Source organism: Rutidosis leptorrhynchoides, chromosome 6 (genome assembly GCF_046630445.1).
Source record: "Rutidosis leptorrhynchoides isolate AG116_Rl617_1_P2 chromosome 6, CSIRO_AGI_Rlap_v1, whole genome shotgun sequence".
NCBI lineage: Eukaryota > Viridiplantae > Streptophyta > Magnoliopsida > Asterales > Asteraceae > Rutidosis > Rutidosis leptorrhynchoides.
Genome location: NC_092338.1, coordinates 48,223,879 through 48,234,508, shown reverse-complemented (window position 1 = coordinate 48,234,508; position 10,630 = coordinate 48,223,879).

The window sequence follows — 10,630 nt, the reverse complement described above, 5'->3', positions numbered from 1 at the left end:
TCTTCATGGTTACACGAACTTGATTCTATGGAGTGATGTGGGAATGGAGGTATGAGTTAGCGTAATATAACGACACTCGATCAACGTGGTTATATTACGGTAATTCATACCAAAGTTCTAATGACACGTGATGGTGGTTGGACTCGATCAACCTAATCACCACCATGTGCCATGTACATGACTTCATTTTTCTTGTTTGAACATCCGACAACTCCGAGAATACTGATAACAACCATACCCGGGACACGTCGTCGATTATTATCGAACCATACTTATGCTTCCGAATGAATGACAAATTCCTTCAACTTCAACCATATGCTATACGTGTATACCATCTCGTTTTCGCACAGTTTTATCGACGAACTACAATATGCTTGTTATGCTCACATTGAGGCGGGAACTTCTCTCGCATCACGCTCGTACTCCCGTATAAGGAAATCTTTTATCTAAATTCTCAGTGGAGAGAGAGACTCTTCACATTATACTAGTATTCACCACGAGGGTGAATAGTCCTAACGAACTCTTTTTTTAGAAACCGATAAGAAACTTGCTCTAACGAACGTTTTCAAAAACCGATAAATCTTCCGCGGCGCGAAATTCTTGAGAAACAAAAACTTGTTCAAAATATATCTTAAGGAAATGTACCTCGTTTCGGATCGAGATCCTCGTTTCACTTCTAGATTTCGGGGTGCCTTACAAAAGTCTCGGGACCACGTTTATACATAAGTACCGCGTGTCATCCACGAACCGACGAACAAAGCAAATGTACGACTCGAACCTTGGAAACCATAAACACGAGTTCATGTTATCAACTTCAAATATACTTGAGAATAGTTTTTGCCTTTAACCAAATTCTCTTACAACGATGGTTATCATTCAAGTCTTAACGTCACACCTTTTGAAATCTTATATGACCGGAAACGTCATCCTCCTTTTGTAGAACCGAGTAAATGATAATCAAGTCACCGAACCCGGACTCATTCATGGAGTAACCGTTAAAATCGTTCCAATCCGAGGAAGGCTCAAGACGGCCCGTAGTTGCCAAAAGAGCTATGCCGATAAAAGTCGCACCTTGGAAAGGTGTAATCCGTTTCTGGAATGTGACAACCCGGAAATTTCCAACCAAATTTAAACTTTAATCTTTATATGGTTCCGACACGATGTAGCGACCCCGACAAATCGTCAAATGACGGCGTCATCTACGTATGGTCCCATTACATGGTCGTAAGTCTTTATAACAAAGTTTGACCGAAAAGTATGTCGCATTCATTTCATAAATAAGGGTGTTTCAAAGTTTACAAAAGTAGCTTCCATAACAAGTACATAACAATGTTTAAAGTTTGTATGAAACACGTGCGACACGATTAAAAGTAGTCAAAAAGACGCTCCACGTATGCAAGTATACTCGACATCCAATGCAAGTATCAAAAAGTATGAGCGGAAGCATATATCACCTAAGTTCAAGGACCTGAGAAAAACATAGAGAATCTGTCAACGAAAACGTTGGTGAAATCATAGGTTTAAATAAGTAAGTGAGTAAAAGTAAGTTGAACCACAAGATTTGCAACATCGATAAAGTCATAGTACATTCTAAAAGTTAATATTCACGAGCACTCAATTATCAAAGCTTAACATTCCATCCGTTGAACCCCGTAATAATAGTGTTAGAACATACACTGTTTCCCGAAAATATATTTCACCCGTAGACGGTAGCGAACCGTCCGAAGTGAGGGTTTGTCAAACCCATATGGCCATATAACATAAGTTCTCGCTTACACCATCTGATGTAACTAATGATAATCGAATTGAGGATTTGTGTTCAAACTCGTATGTAGAATGTTTGTTTTCCCTGTACTTGTGTTCACGTAGTTTAAAAGAACGTTTATGTTTTCTCATCCCAAAAGTAAGTTCAAAAAGAGTAAAAGTGGGACTATGATCTCACCTTGTATGCACGAACCAAAAAGTACTTCGACAAGTAAACGTGCAAGAAACAATGCTAGTCTTGACCTAAACAAATAGGTTGTATCAATAACGATAGTCACGAAGGGTCAAAGATGTTCAATTAGTCCTATGGCTCGTTACGACTCGATTAATATAGCACGTGGATCAATTTGTCAAGTTTCATGCACGACACAAGTAGTTAAGCATGTTAGAACGATTGTATAATCGTTTGGTTAAGTTTGACTAAAAGTCAAACTTGGTCAAAGTCAAAGTCAACGGGGTCGGGTCGGGTGTCCGACAATTTTCTCATGATGAGAAGTCATATACGAGCATAATAGTCAAGTTTCATGGTAAACGGGGTTATAGTAAAGCGGGAAACATTTTTGTGACATGAAAAACAAAGACAAAATGAGCTGGGCAGTATGCGCGGCGCGCTATGGGTTGCGCGGCGCGCACCCAAGTGTAAATCCTGGTCAGAACTTAACCACGAAGGCAAACATCTGGGATTTCTAATTCTGCGCGGCGCGCGGGTATATGCGCGGCGCGCAATACCTGGGAAACATGCAGTTTGCAGAAAAATGGTCCAAGTCACGAACCAAAATACAATTTAACACATCTCATGCACCGAAAACACTTAAAACGCATATCATATATCATTAGAAAGGTAATTTGACAAGGAGAATAACTAAACGCATTTACTCAATCAAAACCAAACAAACTCATATCAAAATCACCATTAATGCTCATCATTTATTACTCCAAGTTCATAAATGCCATATTATGATTCGGGAAATTAATGCACATGTGTAATACGCCGTTTTGAAGATAATCAAGCATACAATACAACTAAACGCAAACAAAACAACATGGCAATCATTCAATGCATCTAAGATTCATTTCAAGTTCATCAAACCCTAAACTAAATTCACCAAATTTCATAATCAAGTTTAGGAGGTTTCCTTAATCAAACTTTACATCAAAATAAAGCTAGTAACACTAGGAGCATAATTAAAACATGAAGTCTTAGCATCTAACAACATATAAACACTCAAATCTCAAGGTTAAGCATGTTATCTTTCAATATGAACTAGTTACATCAAAATAACAAGAACAAGCATACAAATCACATAATCATACTAGACTTGAGCCATAGACACTAATCAACAACCTTTTAACTCAAAAATCTCAAGAACACATAAAATTAGTGATTTTAGAAAGTTACCCAAAATTGATGAAATCGGTATGGAATCGAAGAGGATGTTGCAAGGATTCCAAATATGTATTTTGTTTGAATTGAAGCTTGCTAGAAATTAAATGGATGATGATTCCTTGATGTGGTGAATTGAAAGAAAATGTGAAAGTAGGAGAAGAAAAGAGAAAAGAAAATGAGAAAATGATGAGTGGATGAGGTTGAAGGTTTGACTAGTTGACCTAGTCAAATCTTTGGCCTCTTGGCAAAACTAGTCCCTCAACTTTGAATCGGGTGCGTTAAATTACCTACACAAGATATTTTGAAACGCGTATTAACGGGAGATGTTATAAACATATAACGGAGTTTGAAATAGTATAAAGGAAAAATAAACGGAAAAAGGCGGGATGTTACATTACCTACACCTTAAAAGAAATTTCGTCCCGAAATTTAAGCAGGCGTAGTAATCGTTGTTTCCTCCTCGGAATCCGACGATTCCGGAACCGGGAATAGATGAGGGTGTTTCTTTCGCATTTGATCTTCTCTTTCCCAAGTAAACTCGGGTCCCCTTTTGGCGTTCCAACGAACCTTAACAATCGGGATCCGGCTTTGTTTTAATTCCTTCTCGACGTAGTCCACAATTTCAACCGGTTCCTCCACAAAGTGGAGTTTGTCATTAATAGTGAGTTCCTCGAGAGGGACGACGATATCGGGCTCGGCAAGACATTTCTTCAAGTTAGATACATGAAAGGTAGGATGGACGGAGCTTAGTTGAGGCGGAAGATCCAAACGATACGCAACGGTCCCAACACGCTCTAAGATTTCGAAAGGACCAACATACCGTGGATTTAGTTTCCCACGTTTCCCAAAACGGATGACGCCTTTCCAAGGTGCGACTTTTAACATGACGCGGTCACCGACTTGAAATTCGAGGTCCTTGCGTCTTTTGTCGGTATAGCATTTTTGACGACTCCGGGCCGTCCGAAGCTTATCTCGGATTTGAAGAATCTTCTCGGTTGTTTCGTGAATAAGTTCGGGCCCGGAAATTTGCACGTCACCCACTTCGGCCCAACAAAGAGGAGAGCGACATTTTTGACCATATAACGCTTCAAAAGGTGCGGCCTGGATACTCGCATGATAACTATTGTTGTAAGAGAATTCGGCGAGAGGTAAGTGCTTGTCCCAAGCTTTTCCAAAATCAACAACACAAGCTCGTAGCATGTCCTCCAAGGTTTATATCGTACGTTCACTTTGTCCATCGGTTTGAGGATGATATGCGGTGCTCATGTCTAAACGCGTTCCCAACGCTTCTTGTAAAGTGCGCCAAAATCTAGAAATGAAACGACCATCTCGGTCGGAGATAATCGATAAAGGTACACCGTGACGGGCTACGATCTCCTTGATGTAAAGTTGTGTAAGTTTCTCCATTTTGTCGGTTTCTTTCATGGCGAGAAAGTGCGCGGATTTGGTGAGGCGATCGACAATGACCCAAATAGTATCATAACCGCCCGACGTTTTCGGTAATTTGGTGATAAAATCCATCGTGATCCTTTCCCACTTCCATTGTGGGATCTCGGGTTGTTGAAGTAACCCAGACGGTCTTTGGTGTTCGGCTTTGACTTTAGCGCAAGTCAAACATTTGGCAACGTATCTAGCAACTTCCTTTTTGATGTTCGGCCACCAATATTGTTCTTTAAGGTCATGGTACATCTTATTGGCGCCGGGATGAATCGAGTATCACGATTTGTGGGCTTCGTCTAGGATGAGGTTTCGTAGATCGCCATATCTAGGCACCCAAATTTTTCCGGCGTAATATCGAAGTCCGTTCTTCTTAACTTCGAATCGAGAGACGAGAATGTTTAAAAGTTCACGCCCGATGTGGTTGTCTTTAAGAGCCTCCTCTTGAGCTACCCAAATTTGGCTATTAAGGTTGGAGTGGATGGTGATGTTTAATGCTCGGACGCGAAGAGGTACCGTTCTTTCCTTTCGACTTAAGGCATCGGCCACTACATTTGCCTTCCCGGGGTGGTAACGAAGCTCGCAATTATAATCGTTCAAGGTTTCAATCCACCTTCGTTGTCTCATGTTTAGTTGCTTTTGATCGAAGATGTGTTGGAGACTTTTGTGATCGGTAAAGATAGTACTTTTGGTACCAAGAAGATGATGTCTCCATAACTTAAGTGCAAAGATGACGGCACCGAGTTCAAGATCATGTGTCGTGTAGTTTCGTTCGTGGACTTTGAGTTGTCGAGAGGCATAAGCAATGACTTTCTTTCGTTGCATTAGTACACACCCATAACTGTTTTTCGAGGCATCACAATATACAACAAAATCATCATTGCCTTCGGGAAGTGACAAGATAGGAGCGGTGGTTAGCTTAGTTTTCAAGATTTGGAAAGCGGTTTCTTGTTCGGATGTCCAAACGAATTTTCGTTCCTTGTGAGTTAACGCGGTTAGAGGGCGAGCGATTAAGGAGAAATCCTTGATGAATTTACGATAGTATCCGGCGAGACCTAAGAATTGACGAATTTGAGTAGGAGTAGTAGGAGTCTCCCATTTACTAATGGCTTCGATTTTTGCGGGATCGACTTTAATGCCTTGATCACTTACAACGTGACCGGGGAATTGAACTTCCTTCAACCAAAATTCACACTTGGAGAACTTGGCATAGAGTTGTTCTTTTCTCAAGAGTTCAAGCACGAGTCGGAGATGTTCTTTGTGTTCCTCTTCGCTTTTAGAATAGACCAAAATATCGTCAATGAACACGATAACGAATTTGTCGAGGTAAGGTTTGCACACGCGGTTCATGAGATCCATGAACACCGCCGGTGCGTTAGTGAGACCGAAAGGCATGACAAGAAACTCGTAACTACCGTAACGAGTTCGGAAAGCGGTTTTGGAGACATCTTCCCCCTTAACCCTTAGTTGATGATAACCCGAACGGAGATCGATTTTTGAATATACACGAGAACCTTGTAGTTGATCAAAGAGATCATCGATGCGAGGAAGGGGATATCGGTTCTTAACCGTCAATTTGTTTAGTTCACGATAATCAATGCACATTCGTAGGGATCCGTCTTTCTTCTTGACGAATAAAATCGGAGCGCCCCATGGTGAATGGCTAGGTTGAATGAAACCACGGTCAAGTAACTCTTGGATTTGACTTTGTAATTCTTGCAATTCGGATGGAGCGTGTCTATATGGTGCACGCGCTATGGGTGCGGCTCCTAGAATAAGATCGATTTGAAATTCAACCGGTCGATGAGGTGGAAGACCCGGTAATTCGTCGGGAAATACATCGGAAAAGTCACTAACAATTGGCACATCTTCGATGCGCTTTTCGTCGGCCTCGACTTTCTTAACGTGAGCAAGAATCGCGAAACAACCCTTGCGAAGTAGCTTTCGAACTTTAAGGTACGAAACGAGATTGAGTCCGGTGCAATTTTTGTCGCCATAGACAATCAATGGTTCACCATTCTCGATAGGAATTCGGATTGCGTGAAGATCGCAAAGAATGTGAGATTTATTTTTGACCATCCAATTCATACCGATTATTACATCAAAACTCCCTAATTCCATGGGTATCAAGTCAATTTCAAATTCCTTACCCAAAATGTTCAAAGTACACCCCCGGTAATATGTGTCGGCACTTAAGAGTTTTCCGTCGGCCACTTCGATGGAATAAGTAGTATCTAAAGGGTGTGGTGGAGTGCAAAGGGTAGGAGCTAAAGTCTTAGACACAAAACATTTATCGGCACCCGAATCGAATAAGCAAGTAACATAAGAGTTGTTGAGAAGAAACGTACCCGTGACTAGTTTATTGTCATCTCAGGCTTCCTCGGTGTTGATGTTAAAGGCTCGGCCTCGGTTGTTGGGGTTGGCTTTCTTTTTCGGGCATTCGTTCTTATAATGGCCCGTTTGGCCACATTCATAACAAGTGACCGTCCTTGGAGGATTGGGCCCCTTTCGAGCGACGGGGGCGGTGCTTGTGCAATTGTTGGCCCTATGACCAACTCCTTGGCAACGGTGACAAATTAGCTTGTTACATTCGCCGTAATGATGTTTGTGGCACTTGTTGCACAAAGGTAAGTTTCCGACATAGCCCTTCTTGCCGTCGTTGTTGAAGGGCTTTTTGGTGAAGGTGTTGTTGTTGTAGTTGGTTGATGGAGTGGCTTCCCATTTCCTCTTGTTGCCACCCGACTTGTCTTCGGCCTTAGGAGCCGGCACTACAATTTCGTCAACCGTTTCAATTAGTTGGCGAGCCATGTTCATAGCGGCTTGATGAGTAGTGGGTTTGGATGACATCACCCCTTGTTTGATGCTTTTTGGGAGACCGTGCATGTAGAGCTCAATCCTTTGAGATTCGGGGCTAACAAGACTAGGACACATCAAAGATAGTTCGGCGAAGCGTAGATTGTAAGCCTTGAGGTCGTTTCCGACCGCCTTCAAAGCTCTTAGCTCTTGCTCAAGCTTGCGGGTTTCTTCGCGCGGAAAATATTCAACAATCATCTTTTCCCTTAGATCGGCCCAAGAGAGGGCATGAGCTTCATCGGTACCCACCGATTGAACATAGGTGTTCCACCATGTTAGAGCAATTCCGGAGAAAGTGTGGGTGGAGTATTTGACCTTGTCTTGATCCCGACAACCGCTTATGCTAAAGACAGCCTCGGTTTGCTCAAACCAACGAGTAAGCACAACCGGTCCCCAGGTTCCATCATAAGTGTGAGGTTTGCACCCCATGAAAGCTTTGTAGGAGCACCCTTCGCTAGAGTTACCGGCTCCTTGGTTATTGTTGTTGTGGTTGGTGTTATTGTTGTTGTTAGACGAGTGACCGGCCATGGCCGCATCCACGGCGGTGGCTATCATGCGTTGTAAGGCTTGTTCGGGAGTTTCGTTGCGTCGTACACGGCGAGGAGCCATTGTTCCTTCAAAACAAAAGAATACCGTTGGTTAGTATTCTAAATAATACTAACCGTGATATGGGATAAAGATAGAGAGAAAATTATCCTTGACCCGCCTTAAATTCTTTATGTCATAATGTCGGTATGTTCATATGAGTCACCGTAATATAATTTCCGGGAATTATATTACCCTAATTCATATGTGCATTCGACATTACATCATATAGTCAAGGTGGCATGTCAATTAAATTATATAACGCAAGATTTAGATAGAATAAGAGTAGATATGAGTAGAAGAGTTAGAGTATAAATGTACAATTTGTCAAGTAATTCCTATGTCAAGTCTATATGCCGGTTGTAGTCTAGACTCACCAATGTACCCTATGACTCGGGGTTGACACCAATGAACTCTAAATCCCTACAACCAAAGCTCTGATACCACTTGTAGCGACCCCGACAAATCGTCAAATGACGGCGTCATCTACGTATGGTCCCATTACATGGTCGTAAGTCTTTATAACAAAGTTTGACCGAAAAGTATGTCGCATTCATTTCATAAATAAGGGTGTTTCAAAGTTTACAAAAGTAGCTTCCATAACAAGTACATAACAATGTTTAAAGTTTGTATGAAACACGTGCGACACGATTAAAAGTAGTCAAAAATACGCTCCACGTATGCAAGTATACTCGACATCCAATGCAAGTATCAAAAAGTATGAGCGGAAGCATATATCACCTAAGTTCAAGGACCTGAGAAAAACATAGAGAATCTGTCAACGAAAACGTTGGTGAAATCATAGGTTTAAATAAGTAAGTGAGTAAAAGTAAGTTGAACCACAAGATTTGCAACATCGATAAAGTCATAGTACATTCTAAAAGTTAATATTCACGAGCACTCAATTATCAAAGCTTAACATTCCGTCCGTTGAACCCCGTAATAATAGTGTTAGAACATACACTGTTTCCCGAAAATATATTTCACCCGTAGACGGTAGCGAACCGTCCGAAGTGAGGGTTTGTCAAACCCATATGGCCATATAACATAAGTTCTCGCTTACACCATCTGATGTAACTAATGATAATCGAATTGAGGATTTGTGTTCAAACTCGTATGTAGAATGTTTGTTTTCCCTGTACTTGTGTTCACGTAGTTTAAAAGAACGTTTATGTTTTCTCATCCCAAAAGTAAGTTCAAAAAGAGTAAAAGTGGGACTATGATCTCAACTTGTATCCACGAACCAAAAAGTACTTCGACAAGTAAACGTGCAAGAAACAATGCTAGTCTTGACCTAAACAAATAGGTTGTATCAATAACGATAGTCACGAAGGGTCAAAGATGTTCAATTAGTCCTATGGCTCATTACGACTCGATTAATATAGCACGTGGATCAATTTGTCAAGTTTCATGCACGACACAAGTAGTTAAGCATGTTAGAACGATTGTATAATCGTTTGGTTAAGTTTGACTAAAAGTCAAACTTGGTCAAAGTCAAAGTCAACGGGGTCGGGTCGGGTGTCCGACAATTTTCTCATGATGAGAAGTCATATACGAGCATAATAGTCAAGTTTCATGGTAAACGGGGTTATAGTAAAGCGGGAAACATTTTTGTGACATGAAAAACAAAGACAAAATGAGCTGGGCAGTATGCGCGGCGCGCTATGGGTTGCGCGGCGCGCACCCAAGTGTAAATCCTGGTCAGAACTTAACCACGAAGGCAAACATCTGGGATTTCTAATTCTGCGCGGCGCGCGGGTATATGCGCGGCGCGCAATACCTGGGAAACATGCAGTTTGCAGAAAAATGGTCCAAGTCACGAACCAAAATACAATTTAACACATCTCATGCACCGAAAACACTTAAAACGCATATCATATATCATTAGAAAGGTAATTTGACAAGGAGAATAACTAAACGCATTTACTCAATCAAAACCAAACAAACTCATATCAAAATCACCATTAATGCTCATCATTTATTACTCCAAGTTCATAAATGCCATATTATGATTCGGGAAATTAATGCACATGTGTAATACGCCGTTTTGAAGATAATCAAGCATACAATACAACTAAACGCAAACAAAACAACATGGCAATCATTCAATGCATCTAAGATTCATTTCAAGTTCATCAAACCCTAAACTAAATTCACCAAATTTCATAATCAAGTTTAGGAGGTTTCCTTAATCAAACTTTACATCAAAATAAAGCTAGTAACACTAGGAGCATAATTAAAACATGAAGTCTTAGCATCTAACAACATATAAACACTCAAATCTCAAGGTTAAGCATGTTATCTTTCAATATGAACTAGTTACATCAAAATAACAAGAACAAGCATACAAATCACATAATCATACTAGACTTGAGCCATAGACACTAATCAACAACCTTTTAACTCAAAAATCTCAAGAACACATAAAATTAGTGATTTTAGAAAGTTACCCAAAATTGATGAAATCAGTATGGAATCGAAGAGGATGTTGCAAGGATTCCAAATATGTATTTTGTTTGAATTGAAGCTTGCTAGAAATTAAATGGATGATGATTCCTTGATGTGGTGAATTGAAAGAAAATGTGAAAGTAGGAGAAGAAAAGA